The following is a 15,434-nucleotide window of genomic DNA, read 5'->3' as shown; positions in this document are numbered from 1 at the left end:
GTAATTTCCAGCATTTTCGACTTGCTCACCACTTCCATCATTTCCACTGTTTTCGTTATTTTTCACATTTTGGTCCTGTTTCGCGATTTCCATTATTACGGACCGGCCGTACCATTTATCAAATCATACCTCATTCTACTGGATCATCCCGTGGTTTTGAAATTTGCTTTTTTTTCCATTTATGAGTCATTTTCATTATCACGAACTCATCCTCAGTACCGTCAACGGTCAGTGGCCCCGGCGTCAGCGTAATTTTGTATAATTCACTTTGCAGGCTAGAATACGCGGAAACAAGGTTTCTTATTACATAGGCAATAGTCCATTTCTTAATACTAAACGCCAGGCGGGGGACAGGGGTAATTAAAGCGGAGACAGTACATTGCACTGACTCCCCGGCTGAAATCATTTTGACACACGAACTTAGACACATGGGGACAATGACTAGGGGTTGCCCTGTCAGCACAACGATCATACGATGTTCGCGACCAACCAGAATATTATAGAAATCAGGTGCAATCGCTGATTGGTCAATCATTGTTCCTTTCCGAGAAATGTGGAAAACTACTTCACCTCGAAGGGTGCATTTCTCGGGGCATTAATCCGAACAATCGCGAGGTGCGTGAATCTAAGCCCGAAACATCAACAACGAGTCTAGGTGACATCAACGGTCTTAAAGTTTGCCTTATAGTGCTCCGTGTTCCGATAGAATTATTCCTGACTCTCTGCCCGTTTGTTAAATCGTGAGGCGCGTTAACGTTGGTAAAGTGAGGGATCTGAGGTAGTAACGGGTGATGAAAGTCTTAAAATACTGCCCGGAGCCGACTAATTAGAGATTAATATATTAGACAATTTCATAGATCAAAACTGTGCACCCGTCCAACGACGGGTTGAAACTAAGAGTTAATCTAGCGTTGAACTCAGTGGGGTAGTGGCACAGCTGCGGAACGCATCAGCACCAGATCATCACCAGGGTCAGTTTTTACCATTAGTGACCACCATCGGATGCGTAACGTACACAGCAAATCTCTACCTTGCTTATCTCTCTTTCCAAATTGTTATTTAAATTTGCTCTATTGTAATTTTACGTTCATCAAAAAACTTGGAAGGTTACTTGGCTTGCTAGGCCGTGGGCAGCTGAAATGAGGAACCTTGTTTTATAGCTCTACGGTTATTTAGTTTTATTTCATTCATTATATTATTTGTATCTGTTTGGTTTTTCTTATTTACATCATATTATACGACAGTTTCTACCAGTTAATTCGGTTGTCATATTTCATTTTACCTTTTCTTTCTTCCTGACCTTATGTTTGTAAACTGTTTGTAGGCCCAGTTAGGGTTAGACAAGTGACGGACCCAAAGTTCGGGATATTCCCGATTCTAGGTTTTTTTGTGTGTTTTGAATATCAGTATATGGCGGGTACCATACAGTAGCTCCGCTTGGTTACCCTCCCGTCACATACAGATTGGTGGCAGCAGTTACCCATATCTCGTTGGTACAAACAGAAAAAAAAAAAAAAAAAAAAAAACCGGAAAGTGAGAAATAATCCCCCGAGCTTATAAGTATACCTATATTCAAATGACTTGGTATCACATTTCTTGATATCAGGTGAATGAATTTGTGCATATATTTCGTTTTATAATCGTTTTTGTATATATGTGTTAGTGCATTAAGCATTACACGACTTGTTGTTTATTGAATTGTTTTGCAAAATTTCTCTTATTTTTGTACCAATTTGCAGTCGCGGCGAAATGCCTAACGAAACCATGGATCAAAGAGCTAGATCCAGGGTGAACCTCGACGCGTCAACTGCCATGATGACGTCGATGGCGGAGAGTTTCGCGTTGCAGCATAGTTTGTTACCGATACCGGAATTCGATGGGGAAAACATTCCTTTCGAAGATTTCTTGCAAGACATCAAAAGTGGGGCGTCGTGCTTGCCAGCCGGTTCGGAGGCGGTATACGTGAAGGCCTAATCAAAAAATTAAGGGGGAAAGCACGAAACAGCGCGTACGGCGGAAATTCTAAAACCACCGACGAATTAGTGAGGCACTTGAAGAAAAGATTCGCGCCGGGAATAAACTACGCTTATTACCACTATGAGATCGAAACAATTAGAATAAAACGGGGCGAATCGGTAAATGAATTTTATGACCGAATTGAAATCTTAATCAGCGGGCGCAGGTAGCTTTGTAAGACGCGCATGACGAAGTAAGCGATCAAATGCTCGTGCCAATAAGAGCCTGTGCATTAGATGGATTCCTAAGGGGTCTGCCCGATGAGATCGCGAAGGCAGTGGGCAGCCGCGATCCCAGATCCTTGGATAAAGCAGCGGAGATAGCGCTGAGAGAAGAAACCATGATGAGGAAGGGGGTGATACCTGGTGGAGAATATCTTCGTCAACCGTATCCACGGTCCCCCTCGTGAAGTTCGTCTCGGGAGACGCGTGATAGTTCGGATTGTAAGTATCGATCGCGGAATTACGTAGCAATGACCGGAGGCGCCAGTAGACCCAGCAGTCCGTTGGCTGATGCGACATATACGCCACTGGGAATTCTCCGCCCAAGAACATACACGGAGGGGCCATATGGGTATTCCCCCGGTGTAGGCAGCTCACCGCATTACCGTCCGAATTGTTTTTCCGATCGTCCCTTAAACTGCAACTGCCCTCATCTCCATAGTTGCCCGGAATTTCCGAATTGTAATTTCAGACCCCAGAGTAACTACCAGTCCCCGTATAGCAGCGGACCCTATCAAAACTATCGCTCCTATCGACCTGAAAATTCGCGCTACGACCATAACGAAATGCAGTCCCATTACCCTTATCCGCCGGAGCCGTACCGAACGCCTCGTCGCGATGACCCGAATTTTTCGCGGCAGAACCATTCCTTCGATGATCAATACACCCAACCGGGCGGGCATCCATTTCGCAGCCCTTCGCCGGGAGGATATAGCGATTTTCCTCAGACGAATCTAATTGCGTCCCAACTCCACGGGCTGCAACGTGCACGGTCACCGTTGTCCGCATGCCCCAAAGGTAGGAAGCCTTTAAACGGAACGCCGGCTTGTCGCTCGGGCGCGGCGATGGGGTAACCGAATTCAGAGCGTCGCCGTACGGTGCGTTTCGCCGGAACAAAATTAGGCTCTAGGAGATGGGCTACAAGAGTTCTGGATAGATACGTGTTAGTGCGCACACGTACACACTTACACACATGCATTATCGTGTCCTTGTGAGGGCACGGGGGATACAGGGGCAAGAGGGGCAGGGGTCCGGAAAGTTCCAGAAGGTCGCTCTTTCGCTGAACGATGCCACAGCGCGGGGGCGAAGCGGGATGGAGGGTGTGGGCCCGAAGCTTCTGGAACCGGAAGTGACGTCACAGGCGGGGGTGAAGCAGGGTGGGGGGCTCAAGAAAGCTTCTCGAACCGGGAGTGACGGTACAGGCGGGAGGTGAGGCCGGGTGCGGGGTGTGGGCCCGGAACTTCTAGAACCGGAAGCGACGTCACAGGGGCGGCAAAGAGAGGCGGGGGATCCTCGGAATATTCCAGAAGGTTTTTTTGAAAGTGGCCTTACGCGGCCACCTTCGTAAACAATTCCAGGAATTTTTTTACTACCGAAGATGCGTCATTTCCGAACGGTTCCTGAGAATTCTTTTTTTCTTTTTTGCGAAAGGTTCCGAAACGTCGTTGAGGGCCAACGACATCCACCAGCGGCGTTCTGACGTGCGGGGATTCGAAGGGGTGTTGGTGGTCGATGTACATACGAATACAGTTTCGGCTTTTGTTTCAATTTTATTGATACCAGCGTACATTCTCTACATTGTATCCATTGTACGAAGCGAATGAATTTCCCGAGTAATCGAGAACCGAGCCGCTTATCCCTCGCTCATGCTTGTCGGTGTAGCATTACCGAGGCTGGGGAGGAAGAGCGCTGGGGACTCCCCGGATAATCGGAGGTTTGGCGCCTCGATCAGCCGGTGCTGGAAAGAGCAACGCTCCGCGCGGACTGTCGTTTGTCGTCGAATCCTCGCCTTGTAACCTGTTACATTCAGATAAGCCAAACTCTCAGAGTGCGTGCAAGGAATCGAGATTCTGGAAGTTTTCTGAGGATGCGATTTACGAGACGATACTTTGGCAAACGATGAAAAATTTTTCATCATCATTTATCTGTTCATATGATCAGCGAACCAATTGTTCAATTTAATCACATATTCTAGAGCACAATTCATTATTCAACAAATTTGCATGAACAAAACCGCTGCGGGTCGACGGTGAGGGTAAAGTCTTCACCGAAGGACAGTCGAAGTCTCTAAGATCCAAAAGTGCTCGAATTTTTTCATCCCTGGCAAGATATTTCAGCCATTGCATTTTTTCAGGCCCTTTGATGTACACCGTTTTTGCCGTGCTGAGAATCGCGTCCAGGATTTGGTTCGTTTTGACGTACGGCACGTCTCCAAAGTTCCATGACAGTTCGTGGTGATTCCGCGTACACCAATTGTTCATGAACCGATACTTTTCCGGCAACTTTTCCCAGGCGAACGGAGGTTTAAAAAAGAACACCGACGGATACGTTTGTCCGATCGCGATTAAGGTGAGTTCCTTCAACACAAACCGATTTTTAGGCTCTTTGAACCCTTGCACGTCGACGATGTACTCCATACTTGCGACTTGACGTGACAAGAGTTCGCATCAAACTGACGATTATTTGCGGTACATCGGTGCAAGTTGCAATAGTTCTCGAACGATCGACAGATAGGTATGTCACGTCAATGATTCTCGAACAATTGGCAGAAGGGTACGTTGCGTCTTCTTTTCACGTAACCTGACACCGGCTCGAAACTTCTCGCCTTGTTTACGCGACGATGTCCACACCGCGAATTGTCACCAGTGGTGCGAGGTCTGTCCTTTTTCGATGTCCGCATTGCCGCGAACATTGAAGGTGTCAGCGATCCTCTTTCAATTTCAAAACATAAACATCCCTTGGGATTATATAAAGCGCGACGCCTATTCATGAAGCATATGCTACTCAGCTCATTAGGCGATCATGATTGACCCGTAAGTATTGTGCAACTCCAGTAGTTCGACAAGTCAAAGGACGAGTTCATGTGTTCTACTCTGTTTCGGTGTTTTTGATATTTTAGAACCTACGTACGTATTTGTCATGGGCCGTATATCCCCATCGAGTGGAAAGTGATAGGATTCGAAGCCGTACGAATTATCCTCATGTTGGCATCCGAGAAGGCTTTGAGAGATGGATCAACGGTGGTGGTCACCATTAATAACTCCCCGGCTGTCCCCGACCTGATTGGAGACAATATAATTTTGGAGTGGTGCCCTCCTCAGGAGGAGTGACTTTTTTTAGTCAGTGAGTGTTTGTTTGTATCTGTTATCCGAGAAGAAAAGATTTCGAGTGTCTTTCACATATTATTGAAATTTGTATTTCTTTGCAGCCTCCTGATGTAGTAAATCATGTAGTGGATCATATAGTGGATCACGTAGTGGATTGTAAAATAAACAAAAAACAAACTTTTCATTTCTTTATTCATTTATTCTAAATATACAACCATTCACAAAATGAATATATATGCGCGAAAAATTTCTCGAATCACACCAATTTGCGTACTCCACCGCTGAGCGGATTATATTCGGCAATGCGGTCGTGCAGAATTAAACAGTAGGCCGAGGTCTGCGCGGGAAACGGATGTGTCGATTCGAACTCGAGGCGAATGTCCACCGGTCCGGATTTCAAGGACTCGTTCGGCTTGGAACAATCTATCACGAGGAGCGAGGCGTGTTGCAGGTACTGAGTTCTCGCGAGCAGAGGTTCGGGTTCCTTGTTGTAGTACGAGGCTTGGAAGTTTGGGTACATGTCGTAAAGCACGGCGTATTGGTTACGTGAAATGTCGAGATTCAGGTTTCCGTAGGGGTAGTTCTGCGAGTTGAGGTGGAGTTTCACGTCTCTGAGGTTGCAGTGGTCAAAGTGGCTGGCGTTTTTTGCAATAACGCTTTTCCTGGCGGTCTGGAAACCCAGCACGATGTATCGCGGTTTCTCAAGTTGCGTTGACGTCTTGACGGCCCACGCGTGTTTGATGGTCGGAGAAAGCAGCGGGTACTCGTACAATTCTTAAGCCCGAAAACTCACGGGTAAGGGCGGATCTTTGGCGATGTAATCCAACATTTCGAGTTTTCGTTTTTCGGCGATCTTGACGTACGGCACCATTCATTCGATTTTCTGGATGTATATCTGACCGTTCTCTGGAGCGATCTGCACCACGGCGTTCAGGTCGGTGTTGGATCGCGTGAGGATCACCTCGTGCTTTGCGTTGACGATGATCTTGCGGTAATCTTCGGCGAATCCCAGCTATGCGCCGGCAAATCCCAGCAACGAGTGATGCGCGACTCTTTCGGACTTTGAAAATTTTCCGAGCCAACGAGTGATGCGCGACTCTTTCGGACTTTGAAAATTTTTCGATCCAACGAGCGATGCGCGACTCTTTCGGACTTTGAAAATCTTTCGATCCAACGATACATGAGCTCAACGTCCGTTGAACTTTGAAAACTTTTCGAATCCACGCAAGTCATGCGAGAGCGGTTGTTGAATTCGGAAAATCTTCCGACCCAAGACGCCTCGTCACCGATCACGCCTGCATTGGCGACCGACGACAACTGACACTCTCCGCACCAACGGCACAGCAGTTTTCTCAACGCATGTTGGTAGCCGAGTCCGTCCGGCGTGGAGATCTCGCGAGCTCAACGCCCTTGCGCGTCTTGTTCGCTGGAAGGAAGTGTGTGGAAAATTTTTTTTATTTTTTATCCCACAAAAGGCACCTACGGTGCAAAAAAGTTCGCCAAGTACATTAAATGTTCAACAGTAACTACCATCAAAATATATCTAATGATTAATTAGAAGAATTCATGAATAATAGGAAAAAAAGAATCCAAATCAATTACTGTGCCAAGTACATGGAACTTTGCTACACGAATAGAAATTCTAGAGAAGATTGGAATAAAAATGAAAGAACCCTAATAATTAATTGAAAGATGACGAAATTGGAAAGAATTGATGAAAATCAATTCAATGAATCAAAGAACAATGAAGATTGAAAAAATAAATTAAATTAGAAAAAAACTAAAAAAAAAATTGGAGTACGTAGTTCTTGGCGGGCTAATGTTATATTGTCCTGCGAGAATTTTGAATTTTTTCTCCGAAATAGCCCGCCAAGTTTTTTTCCTCCAATTTTTTTCTAAATTTTTTTTAATTCAATTTATTCCTTCAATCTTTATTGTTTTTTGAATCATTGAATTGATTTTCATCAATTCTTTTCGATTTCGTCATCTTTCAATTAATTATTAGGGTTGTTTCATTTTTATTCCAATCTTCTCTAGAATTTCTATTCGTGTAGCAAAGTTCCATGTACTTGGCACTGTAATTGATTTGGATTCTTTTTTTCCTATTATTCATGAATTCTTCTAATTAATCATTAGATATATTTTGATGGTAGTTACTGTTGAACATTTGATGTACTTGGCGAACTTTTTTGCACCGTACTTGCCTTTTTTGGGAATTCATAACTTTTTGTATGTTCTCAAAGAATATTGCAGTATTGATTACGGTTTCTTTAGTATCCTATTGTGGTAGGATGATCATTGGGTGAGGGAACATTCAGCTACTACCACATCTGAGTTAAGCAATTATCAAAAGATTCCGTGAAGTACTATGCGTTTCTATTCTAACGATTAGTTACAGGGCTCGTGCGATGTCCGGTCCGTGGACCGGTCACTTAGTAAAGTCACATTGTTTTGAGCCTTTCGACCCACGAGACTCCTAGAAATATCGTTGCCTCCTCTGACTAGAGAGGATACGGCCTTAGAGGCGTTCAGGCATGATCCCACGAATGGTAGCTTCGCACCACCGGCCGCTCGACCGAGTGCGTGAACCAAATGTCCGAACCTGTGGTTCCTCTCTTACTGAGCAGGATTACTATCGCAACGACGAGTCATCAGTAGGGTAAAACTTACCTGTCTCACGACGGTCTAAACCCATCTTACGTTCCCTATTGGTGGGTAAACAATCCAACGCTTGGCGAATTCTGCTTCGCAATGATAGGAAGAGCCGACATCGAAGGATTGAAAAGCAAGGTCGCTATGAACTCTTGGCTGCCACAAGCCAGTTATCCCTGTGGTAACTTTTCTGACACCTCTTGCTGAAAACTGTTCAAGCGAAAAGGATCGATAGGCCGTGCTTTTGCAGTCTCTATGCGTACTGAACATCGAGATCAAGCCAGCTTTTGCTCTTTTGCTCTACGCGAGGTTTCTGTCCTTGCTGAGCTGGCCTTAGGACACCTGCGTTATTCTTTGACAGATGTACCGCCCCAGTCAAATTCCCCGCCTGGCAGTGTCCTCGAATCTGATCACGTGGGAGTATGATCGGCTTTCGGCCGAAGCCTCACGCCACTCTTACACGCTTGGCTCCAGAACACCGTGACAGTCGGGACGAATGTCCTCGGCGCACGCGCTCCGCCTAACCGAGTAAGTAAAGAAACGATGAAAGTAGTGGTATTTCACCGACGATGTTACCATCTTCCACTTATGCTTCACCTTTCATGTCTCCTCACAGTGCCAGACTAGAGTCAAGCTCAACAGGGTCTTCTTTCCCCGCTAATTTTTCCAAGCCCGTTCCATTGGCAGTGGTTTCGCTAGATAGTAGATAGGGACAGTGGGAATCTCGTTAATCCATTCATGCGCGTCACTAATTAGATGACGAGGCATTTGACTAGAAATGTCATTTATTTTCCATGAACCGCATGGATACGGTAGAATTAAATTGTGACAATACGTTGTAGAAATTAAAGAAAGATACAATGCATTACAGTTCTAGAGTAAAGGGGAAAAAAAAGAAAAAGAAAAACAAAGAATAGCTTAGAGGTAATAAAGTAGAAAGATACTCAAATAGATATGTAACTAATTCCACTCATCAATTCCACTTATATTAGAACTAACGTTATTGGATCGACCTCCAAAACGGTTTTATTTTCTATTTTTTGCTCTACTGTTAACATACTCTATTTTGTCAAAAACATTAATATTTTGCTTATTTTTTTCTAGGTTCGTCCTGTCAGTCTGCTCCACCAGCAGAGGGATTAGCATCTCAGCGTAAGTACTTTTTTTTTGTATTTTCAGACTGTTCATTCTCTATCATTCGTGCTCTTTTGTCCGTATATTCTACTACATTACATACATTTCTATATAATAGTTTCTCAATTCTACAGTTTTCGGTTGGTCTTTTTTTGTTATATTTCAGGATTTGCATGATATATATGTGCTATGTTTCTCCTTTTACGCCTCTTTTGCAATGATCTATAGGTCTTCATGTTGTCTCATTTTTTTTCAAGGCCCTTCTCAGTCTCTTTTCTTGCGAATTTCAGGTTTTTCTTGTATGCTCTGGGTAGCTCTTGATCATAAGCGATTATAAGTCCCTCAGCAGTCACTTCGATTTGGACCACTCTAGACGGCCAAAAACGCGTTTTTCCTGGTCCGCCCGTATACCGACTTTTCCAGCAGCACGGCCTTCTCTTTCCTCGACCCCTTTCCTTACCAGGCTACAATCCAGCGTGTTGTCGTTGCTTGGACACCTCTCTCTCGATCTACAGTAACACCTTTCGGGGCCTTGCGTCCCTTGGACTAGAGGGCAGGTTTATGTTTAACCTCGCCTTCTGTTGCCGCTTACGTTTGCTGTTGTTATTTGTACAAATCTATTAAAGTTTGTATGAGATCCCTGCAGTACGCGCGTTGTGAGTCCCTGACATTGCATATGCGTCAGTCCCAATTCCGTCAATATCGCGTGTGTTTCGCGTGCCCATATTCCTTTCTAGGAGATGGTGATCGTTGATACCTTCATTCTTTCCCTGCTTACAGACCATGCACGAGCCACTCCTTCCATGAGATCCCTGTTCTCCTCATAGTACCTCCTTTTGCTATCATGCGCTATTGTTAGGTCTCGTTGTCCTGACACTACCTGTACATCCAATATCACAGCTTGATCCTGTTTACCTGCTATGATATCTGGCTTTCTGTTGCCTGCCCTGGTGGCATATATTGCCTCTCTTTGTACTGTAAAGCCACGTCCATTCGATTGGTGAGCAACCGTTTCAGCTATCGCATCGTGTCGCAGGATACGCCCACCATGTGTTCTATGGCATTGTTGTACAATATGTGCTGTCGCTTTCAATGCTTGACAGCCCGCGCGACATGTATGGTACTGCTGCCTACGTCGTTCTCCTCTTGTCGTTCTCATTGCTGAAGGAAGCGCGTTGATCCTCGTTTTAATGTACTGTATCCAGTCCTTCGAAGGAATTCTCACTCGCCAGTCATCAACCCAACTGGTGGAATGTCTTGATGTTCCGGCTTCCCTCAGTTCCCATCCGTCTGTTGACCCGTGTAATTTACGTGTCCAATCTTCGTTTGCTCCTTTACGCATCTGACACCATTTCAACTTGTTTATTGCCCATTTCGAACGACTTGTAGCAACCGCCGCCGAAAACGATGAGTTCTGTAGGTTGATTATTCTCCTCTTAAGCATCTGAGGAATAGCCGTCTCAAGACACATCACTCCAAGTTCACCTTGTGCAATAGGTGCGTGGAAGAATGCTTTCGTTACATCATGTGGCAGTACAAGCCATTTTCTCACGTACTTTCTGACGAACTTGTCCATTCTTTTCAGTGTGCTATATGTAGTCCTGCCAAACACCAGTTTGTGGAGCAATCGTGGGATCAGGAACGTCCTAAGTATTTTCATCCGTTGCTGCGGTTTCAACGGAGCTTTATTCACCCTCTCCAGCATGTCTTCAAGTCCTGTGGTTAGCGCCATTGGCCCTTTTCGGTCGAACATTACCCCTAGGTGCTTCCATTCAATGCCGAGTTGTGGTATATAAGTGTCTTCTATCTTAAATGTTGGCAATGAGATTACTTTGATTTTCTTGTCCCGCCCTGAAGGTATGCAGGACACTGCCGCACATTTTTCCGGCATAGGCGATAGTCCGTGCATCACCATTGTTCTCACTACTCCGTCCAGTGCTTCCTGCACCCCTTCCTTCGTACTCCCAATAATGACCAGGTCGTCGGCGAATGCTAATCCATTAACATTGCATCCGTCCATCTGGTACCCGACCACTTCCGGTATGCTGCAGATGACCTCGTCTTCCACAAGGTTGAATATAAACGACGATAGCGGGTCCCCTTGTCGCACACCCTGGCCCGGTTTGATCGGCTTCGAAAGCTTCCCGTCGACCTCCAAAACAGTTTCAGCTTGTTCGTACAGTCTTTTAATATAGGTCACTATTTCGTTAGGTATACCCTTCCTTTCCAGCACTTGCACTATTGATTTATGTGACACCGTGTCAAAAGCTTTTTTCACATCAATCATCACCGCGTGGATCTGTTTCATTCTGCAGTTGGCATCTTCTAGCGCCGCAGCCAGCACACAGACGTTTTCAGCAACACCATCCGCCTGAATGAATCCTCTTTGCCTCTGATCCAGCAACGGTAGGTTGAGTAACCGTTTCGCCAGTATTTTGTGCAAGTGCCGTAACACAATCGATGATATGGATAAAGGTCGAAATTTTGCCGGGTCCATTGTACCTTTTTTCTTGGGGATCAGTATTGTCCGTGAGTCCCTCCACGCTCGTGGTATCTCGCCGCTCGCCATTATAATGTTCATTACAATGGCTTTAATTTCATCCGTTGGTCCATTCAACCATCGTTCCGCTCCTAGTCGATCCAGTCCAGCCGCCGATCGTCTGTTCGGTTTATGTTTGCTCACCTCTTTTACCGTTATTGGCTCTATTATTTGATTCAGTGTCCTGCTGGCATCGGTAACACTCTCCATCGGCCCCTCGTATCCTTTTGCTTCAAAAATGGGGCGCCAGAAGGCCTCTTGCTCTAGTAGGCTCGGGTGTTTATCTATATCTACATCGCCATCTAAGATTTTTTTTGCCGCTTTCCCCATATTTTTTTTCCATAGCGTCTGACACTCCGCGTATTCGATCCTTCTTCTTGCCTTCTTGCTTCGTTCTCTCCATTCCATTCGCCTTCGTTCTTTGCGTGACTGCCCTCGTCCTAGGTCCGGGAACTGGGCATTGAACCATTCCATTAATACGTCAGTCGGACTGTGCCTCTGCAGGCATGCTTTGATGGCCACATTGAGTTCCTTCCTGCCTAGCGCACTGCACTGTTCGTCTTCCAGCATTTGACATTTCTCTTGCAGCCAGTCTCTGGTGCTTTGGGTCACATGAGGGCGTCCAGTGTCGCCGTCGCTACTCCTATTGTCCGCGATAATTTCATTCGCCTCATTAATCCTGGCTTCTACATGGTTCTCGGCTGCGTCAAACTGATTTTCATTTCTTCCACTAGCCTGATTCTGTTTGTACTCCTGTACAATGGCCCTATATTTCATCTTTTTCCTAAGGCCTTTGATCGCCTATATCGTTCGTGGCGGGCTTAGGCGCACGTTCAGTGCCAGGTGTTCGTTCATGCATCGCACTGATGCAGAAGCTTGAGCCTCCTTCATTGCCATCCTTCTCATGTCCTCATCACTCCATCTAGGCTTCTTCCTTGCTAGAAGTATTGCTGCATTCATTTCCTTCGGGTGTTTTCTCTTCTTGTGTACTCCTAGACCAGTCAGACTGCTAAATCCCCTCCTACATATTGCGCATGTAAATTGTTGTGTTTGTTCGCTTCCGTCCCTTGTATCGTTGTGGTCGTGCGTTCCTCCATCCTCCTCACGTTCCTCTATACGTAGACTAATTGGTATTGGGTACTGCGTGATAGTTGGGTTGCTATTATCGTCATGAGTGATTCAAGTGACTTCGTCTATGCTAGCGGCCGTGGGGGTAGTGAAATTAACTATGGTGGTGGGAATATTGTTGTTGGTGGTAATAAGTAGTGTAGAAAAGTAAAGTGGGCTATTCTCGCTTCAGAGTGGTATAGAGACACCCCTTCTGAACCTGCTTTTCAATGTTTGTATTGGAGTTATTGCCAGCGAGAGCACCCTGCAAGAGGGTCGAGCGGGCGAAACTAGAGCCGCCCCCTCTTTTGCGACTTGTTACTTCTCTATCGCGTGAGTGTTATCCGCGGCCGGGTGAAAAGAGAGTAGATGAGTGGGGAACCCTGTTAGGCGCCGGCAGGTCGTCATACCCATCCCCACTCACCGCATGCGCGTTACTATGCTCGCTCATGAGTATGCGGTGCACCGTAGTCCGTGTTCCTCACTCTATTCATGATTCTCCTCCTATATGTTGGGCATATGTTCGCATTTGTCGCCCAGTAGTCTGTGTAGTTCATTTTCTCGCGACAGCTGTTTATACATTTGGCCGTAGCTTCTTCCGTTTGGCATTGCCTGGTCTCGTGCTTTCCCGCGCATTTCCCACATGTATCGTCGGTCTGCCGGCAGTCTTTCGCTATATGGCCGAATTGCTGACATGTTGACGCTCTATTCAATCGTAAAACCTCTGGCCTGGTTATCAGACAACTCCATATTGAATTGGTGGAACATTGCTACCAGGTCGGGCCTTTCGCCAACCTTCCTAGTCGCCTTCACCGTTAGCCCCTCAATCATGGCCGGTCCCTTGGATCTTGTGCGTCTTTCAGCTCTCACATCCTCCATCTTGAACCCTTGTCAGTTTAGCTAGCAGGTTCTCTGGCTTGTGTCCCATTTGCTTGATAGCGTTCGACTGAACATTTGTCCACAGACTCAAATCCCCCACCTGTATAGTACCACTGTGTTCCGGATCTCTCTTTAATCCTTTGATCTCTTAATCCCTTAATCTTTTATTGCTTTGTTGTCTTCCCTGTTCTGTTCTAGGATCAACATAAAACACATGTGCTGTGCTCCTCTATTTGCGCTTCATCTGTTGTGGTTTATGGGTCTACTTGTTGCGTCATTTTCTTCCAAGGCCATTTTCTGACTCATTCCTTGCGAATTTCAGCTTTTTCTAGTGTGCTGTGGGTGGCCCTTGGTCTTCAGCCTTTATAAGTCCCTCAGCAGTTATTTCGATTTGGACCACTCTGGACAGCCAAAAACGCGTTTTTCCCTGACGGTCCGTATACCGACTTCTCCAGCAGTACGGCCTCCGCTTTCCTCGACCTCTGTCGATGTCTGCACTCTCAGGCTACAATCCAGCATGTTGTCGATAGGACACCTCCCTCTCGATCTTCGGTAACACCTTTCGGGGCCTTGCGGCCCTTGGGCTAGAGAGCAGGTCTATGTTTCCCCTCGCCTCCTGCTGCCGCTTATGTTTGCTGTTCTCAGAGGGGGTCAGGGGGGGTCCAAGGGGGGTCGGAGAGGGTCAGGAGGGGTCGAGGGGGTTCAGGGGGGGTCAGAGTGGGTCGAAAGGGGTCAGGAGGGGTCAGGGGGGGTCAGGGGCGGTCAAAAGGGGTTGGGGTGGTCAGGGGGGGTCAGCGGGGTTCGAGGGGGTCAGAGGGGGTCAGCAGGGGTCAGGAGGGGCCGAAGAGGGGTCAGGGGAAGTAAGAGAGGATAAGGAAGGTCGAGGGGGGTCGAGGGGAAATGAGGGGGGGTGAGGGGGGGGGGTCAGGGGCAGTCAGAGGGGGTCAAAGGGGGTCGAGGGTCGTCAGTGCGGGGGTCAGGGGGTGTCAAAGGGGCTCAGGGGCGGTCAGGGAGGGTCAGGGGGGGTAAAGGAAGGTCGGGGGTGGTCAAGAGTGTCAGGGGGATCAAAAGGGGTTAGGGGGGTCAAAGGGGCTCAGGGGGTCCAAGGCAGGTCAAGGGGGGGTAAGGGGTGGTCAGGGGAGGTCAGCAGGGGTTCAGGGGTTGTAAGATGGGCTCAGAAGGGTTCGGGGGGGATTAGGGGGGGTCAGACAGGGGGCAGAGGAGTCAGGCGGGGTCAGGGAGGGTCGCAAGGGGTCAGTTGGGGGTCAAGGAAAGTAAGAGGGGTTCAGCGGTGATCGGAGGGGGTCAGAGGGGGTCAGAGGGGTCAGGGGAGGGAAAAGGGGGTCAGAAGGGGACAGAAGGGGGTCAAGGGGTGGTCAGGGGGTCAGAAGGGATCAGAGGAGGCCAGGAGGGGTTTGTTGGGGCCAGGGGGGGTCAGGAGAGGTCAGGGGGGGTCGAAGGGGAACAAAGGAGGTCATAGGGGTTTGGGGGGGGGTCGAATGGGGTCATTCGGGGTCAAAGGAGGTTGGAGAGGGTCTAGGGGGGGCAGTGGGGTCAGGAGGGCAGGAGGGGGGGGGGGCAGGAGGCGTCGAAGGGTGCCAGAAGGGTTCGGGAAGGGTTGAAAAGGGAGCCGGGGGAGTCAGGGGGGGTCGGGGGGGTCGGAAAGGGTCGAGGGGATGCCAGGGCAGGTCAGGGGTTGTCTAGGGGAGGTCAGAGGGGGTCAGAGAAGGTAAGGGAGGGTCTAGTGGGGGTCAGAAGCGGTCAGAGCGGGCAGGGGTG

The sequence above is a fragment of the Athalia rosae genome, chromosome 4, assembly GCF_917208135.1.
Source record: "Athalia rosae chromosome 4, iyAthRosa1.1, whole genome shotgun sequence".
Taxonomy (NCBI): domain Eukaryota; kingdom Metazoa; phylum Arthropoda; class Insecta; order Hymenoptera; family Athaliidae; genus Athalia; species Athalia rosae.
This window is presented reverse-complemented; position numbering follows the sequence as displayed.